The sequence below is a fragment of the Dendroctonus ponderosae genome, unplaced genomic scaffold (assembly GCF_020466585.1).
Source record: "Dendroctonus ponderosae isolate FM_Combo_2020 unplaced genomic scaffold, Dpon_F_20191213v2 Dpon_F_20191213_1, whole genome shotgun sequence".
NCBI classification, from domain to species: Eukaryota; Metazoa; Arthropoda; class Insecta; order Coleoptera; family Curculionidae; genus Dendroctonus; species Dendroctonus ponderosae.
Genome location: NW_026017110.1, coordinates 5,089,535 through 5,098,349, shown reverse-complemented (window position 1 = coordinate 5,098,349; position 8,815 = coordinate 5,089,535). Strand labels below are relative to the sequence as shown.

Genomic DNA, 8,815 nt, shown 5'->3' with positions numbered 1-8,815 from the left:
GGAATTTCAAAAGTTTTTGCAAAGCGACGAAGAATTCGAAATTTATTTCATAATTTTTCGCTGAAAATATCTTAAGATTGTCAGCAGTTTTAAGCGAAACTTTCGAAAATTGAGCATTTAGAAGAAAGAGTAACTTCTTCACATAAACCAAATTTCTTCAGGTTTTTCAACATTTTCAGTAACAAACTTCTTAACGAAGAATGTTTTCTTCCGAACATCTGATGATGGATGAAAACGCACTGGCAGCGACTACTTGGCCTTGCTCAAAAACCTTTTTAATTCCTTCAAAATTTCTTCAGAATTTATCTTGATTGAGTTTTTCTTCACAGTCAGTGAAATATTTTTTACTGCAACCAACTTTTCGCTTTGAAGTGGAGGAAACTGATGAATTTTTCCAGGCACAGTACTAATTGTAGAGGAACTAGACACTGTATTTTAATCAAATTTCAAATTCGCCTTTTCGAATAGTGGTGGCACAACTGTCGCCTTAAACTGTCGAATTTGCATCACTGAACTGAAAATCTGTTAATGTCGAAATTGTGCCGAGTTCTTCGAGCACGACACACGCCGTTGTAAAGCAACAAAACACTATTTTTAACTGAGTTGCCACTTTCTTCTTCAACCAGTGCTGTGACTGAGGGTTTTGGTACAACTTACGCGTTGCAGTGAAGTAATGATCTGTTAATGTCGAAGTTGTGCCCACTCGTCTTTATCTATGGTTGTGCCGAGCCCTTCGGGCACGACACTGTTTGTAAAGCAACAAAACGCTGTTTTTTTATTACCTACCATTTTCTTATTACCTACCATTTTACCAAACCGTACCGTGTCCTAAAGGCTCGGCACAACTTTCGCCTTAAACTCACGATTTTTAGACACTGAACCGACAATCTGTTAGTGTCGAAGTTGTGCTGTACTCTTGGAGCACGACACTGGTTGAAAAGCAACAAAACACTATTTTTAAATGATTTGCCACTTTCTTCTTCAACCAGTGCAGTGATTGAGGGTTTTGATACGACTTACGCCTTACAGTCAACTAATAATCTGTTAATGTCAAAGTTGTGCCAAGCCATTCGGGCCTGACACTGTTTGTAAAGCAGCAAAACGTTGATTTTTAATGATCTACCATTTTCTTCTTCTCAAACAGTGCCGTGTTCTAAAGGCTCGGCACAACTTTCGCCTTAAACTCACGATTTTTAATCACTGAACCGACAATCTGTTAGTGTCGAAGTTGTACCGCACCCTTCGAGCCCGACACTGGTTGTAAAGCAACAAAACACTATTTTTAAATGGTTTGCCACTTTCTTCTTCAACCAGTGCTGTGATTGAGGGTTTTGGTACAACATACGCGTTACAGTGAACTAATGATCTGTTAATGTCGAAGTTGTGCCGAGTACAAGAGTGCAAAAATACCTTTATTTAAAAAAAAACCTTTATTTCCGTTAATTTTTTCAATGCAATTTCTCAACTTTGACGTGGATTTTGAAAAAGTAGCGTTTGCGCACATATGTTTGCATTAACTTTTTCTTATTCTTGGACGTAAAGCAGGGCCCTAAAATTAATGCGCTGAATTTTTTTGAATGTCCATACACAACGATTGATAATAAATGAGTCGCAAATTCAGCAAAATTCGAAATCCCTTTGCTCAGTCTGCTTATTATGCAATTTCAAATGAAAAGAACCCGTTTAAGTTTAAACTCTTAGAAGCATTGCAGCAATGCTACACGCTTGATTAGTCACAGACTAGTTTATCGCTGTGCACTTTCAATTTAGCAATGTTGCATGCTTCAATATGCACTTCTAAGTAGGGATTTCCTAGAAACGATGTTTGGCCAATTTGCAATTGCAAGTCAATGCATTTGCTTTGTTCGAAAGTCTGAAATCGAATAAGGCGGCAGATTTGTCTTTATACAAGTGGCTGGCATAGTTTAGAACAAAAGCTAGTGTTTAATTGTGTGGAACCTAATCCTGGATACTTATTTTCAATTAAAAAGTTTCAATAGCTAGACGAATTAATAAATTTCCGGCTCCTAAATAGGCCGGTTATAGAAGCTTAATTTATGCGTTGTTTGTCTTTTTAAATATGATTAAAAGACAGTTTAAGGCGGCGGCTGTACCTGTTAATCTGTTCAGCGTTGCTCAACAGTGAGCATTTACAAACCGAAATTGCTAAGAAAATTAAACTTCTGCAGACTGAAAGAGAATACTGGCTCTCAGATTCTGTGATTAATTTAATCGCATTTGCACCCACCGAGCCACCCTCACATACGAGCACCTCCCTGTATAATTAGAATAATGCGCTATAGTGGTTTACACAAAGTCAGGCCCTTAAGCTTAACATAATTAGATGGTCGTTTTCTTCAACTAGACTATCAATCAAGATTCATATTTATAAATAGTCCAGATGCCTGGATACAGGGAGGGCTGAATTCCTGCGAATAAAGAAACTCTGTAGCAAAATGGACAACGAATGACTATTCCCTTTCTGGGTTTACGGCAGTATTAAGTGCCCCTTTAATACTTATTTGGAGGACATTTCCAGCTGCAAAGCCTCCTTTTGAATTTAAACGTATAATGCTCATCGTTAGTTTAAATTAGAAAATGTGGAGCAATATTTCCCTGAACAGTCCTGCTATTTGCCGATTCAACTGGCCAGAAGTTCGATTTGCATTCGTGAAATATTCCTATCTAAACAAGCAGAACTCAGACGTAACCAATTAGTTGAGTTTCAGGACAGTTCTGGTTTTGATTAGACGTTAGGGCCATGATTCACTTAGTGCAACTGTTTCTAAGAGTATTTTTTTCTTCGTCATACTGCACTGGTAAACAGACGAACGCAATTAGCACGTTCCCATCTTAACACTTCAATTCAAACCTTCCCACGTCCAAATGGAAACGATTTGCCAGAAAAAGTTGGTTGCTCACTGCTTCTGGCTGCCTAAATAAAGGTCTTTACAGTGTGGTCATAGTTCATAAAAAAAAGTTTTGCTAAATTTGTTAAATGACGCAAATGTTGGGTGTGTTAGTGAAACGGCTTTTTCATATCGGACGCAAATTCAACGAGTTTTAAGCAACAGAATGGATGGTAATTTTCAAACTTCGCTTTCAAAACCGTTGGTAAAGGTACAAAGTTGTTTGTTATTTGCTTTTTAAAAAACATCTTTTTATCAAATTCTCTTGCGGTACGCGAAGGAATACCATGTTAAGCGCTTTCAGGTCAAAGTTTTTTCAGTAAAAAAATGCGATTGAGGTAGCAACTTGAAGGACTCAAAACTTGCTTCCCGATCGGTTAACTCTCAACTTGCTTTCCATTTGATAGGTGACCGACTTCTTTTTATGTCTTTTTTGAATTTCAAAAAGCCCTTTTTAGAACGACGAGTTCTGAGCAAATGAATGGCTGAAGACACGGCGAAAGCTGCAAATTCGAAGACGGCTCTAAATTCTAAAGAAATGATCATTAGTATTGAACTTATCTCGAGTAGTTGAAAGTGTTGAAACAATTAAAGAGCCCAACATAGAAACAATGATTCTTAGAAATTATTTTCCGTCATTACTCGTCAAATATTGTCGTGCCTCCCCCTTGACACGTAAATCCGATCAGAAACGCACGAGTTATTGAGATAATCGGTCCTGGATTAATCGAGTTTTCCCGGTGGGCTTTCTCGCTAAGGGACTTTTTAAACTCAACTTCCACAACTCTGCAGATAATTTTTTGATAAACCGCCTACTTAGCGACGCCTCAGGTGCCGACCATCTTGACTCTTTACCGAATACTTCTTGAATATGCTCTCGGTGATTATTAATGGAAAGTGGATAGATGCATTTAGTAAGCGCTTTAGCCAGCCATCCAGAGTTTTTCTGATGGACGACACGGCAACCCTGCAACTAACCACGTGGCATTCAAATGTAAAATTTTGACGATTGGGTTGAGTAAATAACGAGTAAATGCATTAAACAAGTAATAAAGTAAATGTGCATTTGAATATAGCCAACACGAACAATAGAGCTTTTCAATTTAATTGATTGTCGATTGTTTGTAGTTTTGGCAGGGTTGAAATTATCGGCAAAAGTAATAGTTTTTATTGAAAAATTATGATTACAATATGTGGCTTCGCGACTCGAAACTCCAAAATGAAATCCGAGCACGAAAAACGAGGAAAATTTGCGAGCGCATTAATTATAAATGAAATATTGAAATACCTTACTCCCGCCTAACTGTTCTTCTTGGATTACCTATTTGTGGATACAGTACACGCTTTTATGACCGAAGCTTAATTTTACGTACAATTTCGGCGGTTACGTTTACATGCGATAAATTGAACTTTGGAATTTGTCGAAAGATTTTCAAGTGGGAAACAGGCCTTTCAACTGACTGAATTTTAACATTTACGGACAACTTTGTACAATTCATAAAAACTATTATTTACATTCTTTTTACGGTTCAAGACTCTCTTTCTTAACATCAGAATGATTGACCTTTACATATTAACTGAATTTTAGGCCTGGGTAACTCTCTGTATTAGGCCTGGGTGAACTCAGTGAATTTTTAAGTGTTGGCGCAGTGCTACGCGAATGGCTTGGTGCGCCAACCCAACGCACTGGCGCAGTAACTCAGTTCCGTTGCTGAGAAAATGTTGATGACTTTTTGTTACTTGTTTTTAGATTTCTTTTAAGGGCCATTTATCAATAATATTTTTGACATTTCTTCAAAAATTTCAGAATTTTACAGTTTTAGCAAAGTTACTCTTTTTTCTAAATGCTCAATTTTCAAAAAATTCACTTAAAAATATTGACAATCTTAAGGTATTTTCCGCGAAAAATTATGAACTAAATTTCGAATCCTTCGTCGCTGCTTTGTAAAAAGTTTTGAATTTGAAACAAAAATCAAATAATTTTCTATCAAAAAACGAACAGAATAAGCGAAAGTTAGATTGAACTTGGACTTGGAAATCTCGTCACCTCCATACCTCTAAAGAAAGTATAGTTTGTTTAAAAAATGTGGTTTTTTAGTTTTGAATTTTTTCTAGTCAAAAACGCTTTAGTTTACGTCTTTACGCGAAAAATTACAAGATAAATTTATAGCTTTCTATAAATTTTGCAAAAACTTTTTTCATCGTCGAATTCGGGACACAAACGAAAATAAGTTCCTACCGTTTTTTTTTCACCATTAAGATTATCTTCAAAACCGAAAACGAGCAAAGAACAAAAGTTTAAAAAATATATTTGGAAAATTCGCCGCCCATCGCTCATCGCTCTGAAGATTTTTAAAGTTCCTTTCTATTAAGCAATTCTTTCTACGCAAAAATCAAATTATTTTTTAATTTTACTTAAAATACTGAGACTTTTCAGGTATTTTCTGTGAAAAATTTTAAGATATTTTTTTTAGAAAATTTTAGATATATTCCGAAAATATTTCCCCGAACTAAAAATTCGAAAGTTTATAATCATTTATTTGGAAAACGCTTGGAAACTGGGGTTTCTTTACTTTTAGGTCAATATTTCTAGACAACACTGTCTCTAAATAGAAAAACCGAGTTTTTTCCTAACGTTTTACTGTAAAATACTGGCCAACTGAATCTTTTAGGCAAAAAAATGAATAGATGGATTTTACAAGAAAACTCGTCGACTTTATTTGGACTCAGTTCTGTTGCTGGGAACATCTAGATGACTTTTTTTCAGTTGTTTGAACAAAGTAGTGAAACGTGACCCAGAAAAAATATTAATGATTTTTTTTAGATGTGAAAATTTTAGTCTCGGGTATCGTATAGCTTCAATAAATGACTTATAACTCATGAACCGATGAGTTATAACTCGTTAACTTAACGGCAACAACTCAATAGCGCAACTCACCACAGTGTTACCCGGGCCTACTCTGTATAAATGCAAAGTCCAAGTTTTTCCAGATAAAGACTATACCGGGTATTATGTTCTAAAGCCGTTAAAGCCCTATTATCTTTTTAACGCCCATGAGCGAATGTTTATAAAGGTTCCCACTCGAATTTATTGTTTTCGATGTACATTCGTTCAAGCAGCCAAAGTGTCCAGCCTCTGTCTTCTCCAATCGCTGAGTTGTTCACGTTTATAAATTTGCCATCTTAAATGAAATCTTGTATATCTTAATATAATAAGTAGGTATACTTTAAAAATTATTCCTATATATTTGCAAACTCGATTGAAAAACTACCGTCCGTTTCCTGATTTGATAAAATTTACGGTTTTATAAGGGTTGATAGAAACGCCCACTCTATTGATTTGTATTGATTCTTATTGTACTTTTGTAAATCGCAAATTTATCCAGTTGACATGGTAGCCGTTTTCTCGTTTCGAATGCACATTTTAAGCGTCTATTTTATCTAATCGCTGAGTTGTTGGTGCACGTTTATAAAATTGCAATGTTGGCTGAATTGATTTTTTTTTTTAATTTACCCGGTATATTATTAATCAAGTTGAAATTTTCTCACGTGAAGGAATTCAGTACATTTTAAGTTCTGGCAAAATTTTAAAGCCATATCGGTTCCTAAAACTGATTTGTGAGTGTTTATAAAAGTGCCCACACTACGTGATTTCCAAGTCCACTTCAAACATGCCCAACTACTGGAGTAAATTTTATTGAATATATCAAACTCCATCTTTCCTAATAGGTACCTGAGTTGTAAACATTTATAAAGTATCCAGTACACTAAACGGCAATCTTAGTTCATGTAAAAGCGTTTATGCGAAGTTCTATCATACTTTTTCCGTATATATACGTGCACTCTACGCAGAGACAAGTCTGGTACTTGTCTCTGAAATATGAACGTTTATAAAGGCGCCCACTACTACCGGCGCTTTAAAAATATTTCTTGATCTTTTAAATATTTTTTTGACATTTGCGACATGTGCTGTGTGACTGTCTGAGACTGAAGTGTCAATCGTAAATTAGCAATGACATCGTTGTAAAGGTGTCGGTAAAAGAACCGTATCGATATGTCATTAAGCAAATCCTCAAATGCCTCCTGTAAGTATCAAGGCAGTTGTGAGGAATTAGTTCTTTAAACGATTACGACACATCGGAGACATGTAGGAATTTGCCGGTATGATGGATTGCAGACGAAACAAATTCACGAGTTTGCTAATGTTAATTAAAACTTCTGGACTGGCTTAATATTGAATAATTATTTAATTGTGCGTTGAAACGACATTCTCACTGAATCCGGTCAAAGCTTGCTATTGTTATCTTCAAATTGAGTGTTAAAAATATAAGGGGGACATTTTTTGTTCTTTTTCTTTGCAATTTAGTGTATACAGGCCCTTAGATGAAATCGAATTGCATTTTTAAACTTAGATTTGCATTTCGTTCCGGTTTCCTAGCTAAGAAGATCAATTTAACTCATAAAAAATTTTAGGGGACGATTTTCACTTGCCTTAAGGACCCTGTTTTCCTTTAGAGTTCTTATGGCAAGTGCTTATTGGTGTGCAAGTCGATATGGTCGAATTCAGTTTAATTAATGATTTTTAAAATAGATAATTCTGTTATCAAACGGATGACGAAAGCAGGTGGGCTTTTAATATTAATCTGCACTATTGCGTATGTCGGCCCTAATGTCAAATTTATTCTTCATTGACGGTTCTGAAGCTAGTTGATTTTGACTAATATGTCAAAGTTTGTAATGACGGATGTTGGATGATGGATGTCACGTTGGCAGTTTATTCGCAAATGTGCATTTTTAATTTTGTGTTTTTTTACAGTGTACCATCACAAAATATCCCCCCTGTGGGTATGTTCTGTGTGTACCATTTGAAGAAAATACTAGATTTGCGCGTGGAACTCAGCAGGAGACATATCAGTTCGTATAGTTTGTGAGTTCGGGTTCATCAATGACTTCAGACAGTGTTGGAAAGTGCGTTTAGTGCTGAAAGCATGATTTGAGGGTAAGTAAATTATAATTTCTAAACGGAGCATTTTGCATTTGAGGTTATATGTTAAAAAGTGTCAAAACGTTTGATATATCAAACAATGACTTTTTGATATTGCTGTCATTTTTGAGCGGTATATCGTTGAATGTTTGAAAGAAGCGTCTTTTCGTTATCTCTCAGTATTTTTGTAGGTACCTACTTATGCAATTTTGACTTTAAAACCGCGATTTTCTCGTTTGCTGTTTTCTTTTCTCTCTGGAAAAAGGAAACCGTTTGCTGTTTGCTGTCTAGTGTAGGTGGCCATTTTGACAGACATCATGTTTAAGCATATTTGACAATAAGAAGTCATGATTGGTCGGTAGTTGAAGTTTCGAAGAATTTGAATGTTCAACTGATCGTTAAAACCGGTGAGTTTTTCTTGCCAGATGCTTGCTCGCATCTGGCAGCAGCATCTACTTCTGAAGATGGAAAACACTAGTGCTTCCGAAACGTTAGGAACTAAATATTTTTCACGATGGGCTAAAATCCCGAAAAATTCACTAATTTTCAGCTACGCGCTCGGAAATTTAACTCTTTTGATCCAGGGCTTATTACAAACTTTCTTGAAAAACTGTTGCAACCGCTGTTAGTGTTTTAAAATATTTACAGTATGTTTCATTTAAATACAAATTTTCAAATTTTATCCAGACTTAAAATTTGGCATGATTGCACCATAAACGCAGTTTTTAAACTTTATGGAACTCGAAGGAAAAATTACTAAATGGCATGAGGCTATTTTATGTCCACATTTGTGTAACAACAGAGTTAAAATGCAAATTTTTATAGTCAGGTCTCCTCAAAACTGACTATCCTTTGGATAAAAATATGCAAAATTGGTATTAAGAAAATGTTTAAGGTTGTGGTAGCAGGGTGCTTTAAAGCG

At 35.6% G+C, this 8,815-nt stretch overlaps 2 protein-coding genes across 2 annotated transcripts in view; one reads left to right on the top strand and one right to left on the bottom strand.

Moving 5' to 3' along the window:
* The window catches only part of LOC109533099 (FMRFamide-related neuropeptides), a gene marked incomplete in the record, with an annotated part of 17,842 nt that overhangs the window by 8,439 nt on the left and 588 nt on the right, over positions 1–8,815 (bottom strand).
* The window catches only part of LOC109534963 (potassium channel subfamily K member 4), an 18,189-nt gene continuing 17,134 nt past the window's right edge, over positions 7,761–8,815 (top strand). Inside the window, exon 1 of the mRNA XM_048665874.1 lies at positions 7,761–7,908. The gene's annotated coding sequence lies outside the window, so the exon portion shown is untranslated. The remainder of the gene's footprint in view (positions 7,909–8,815) is intronic.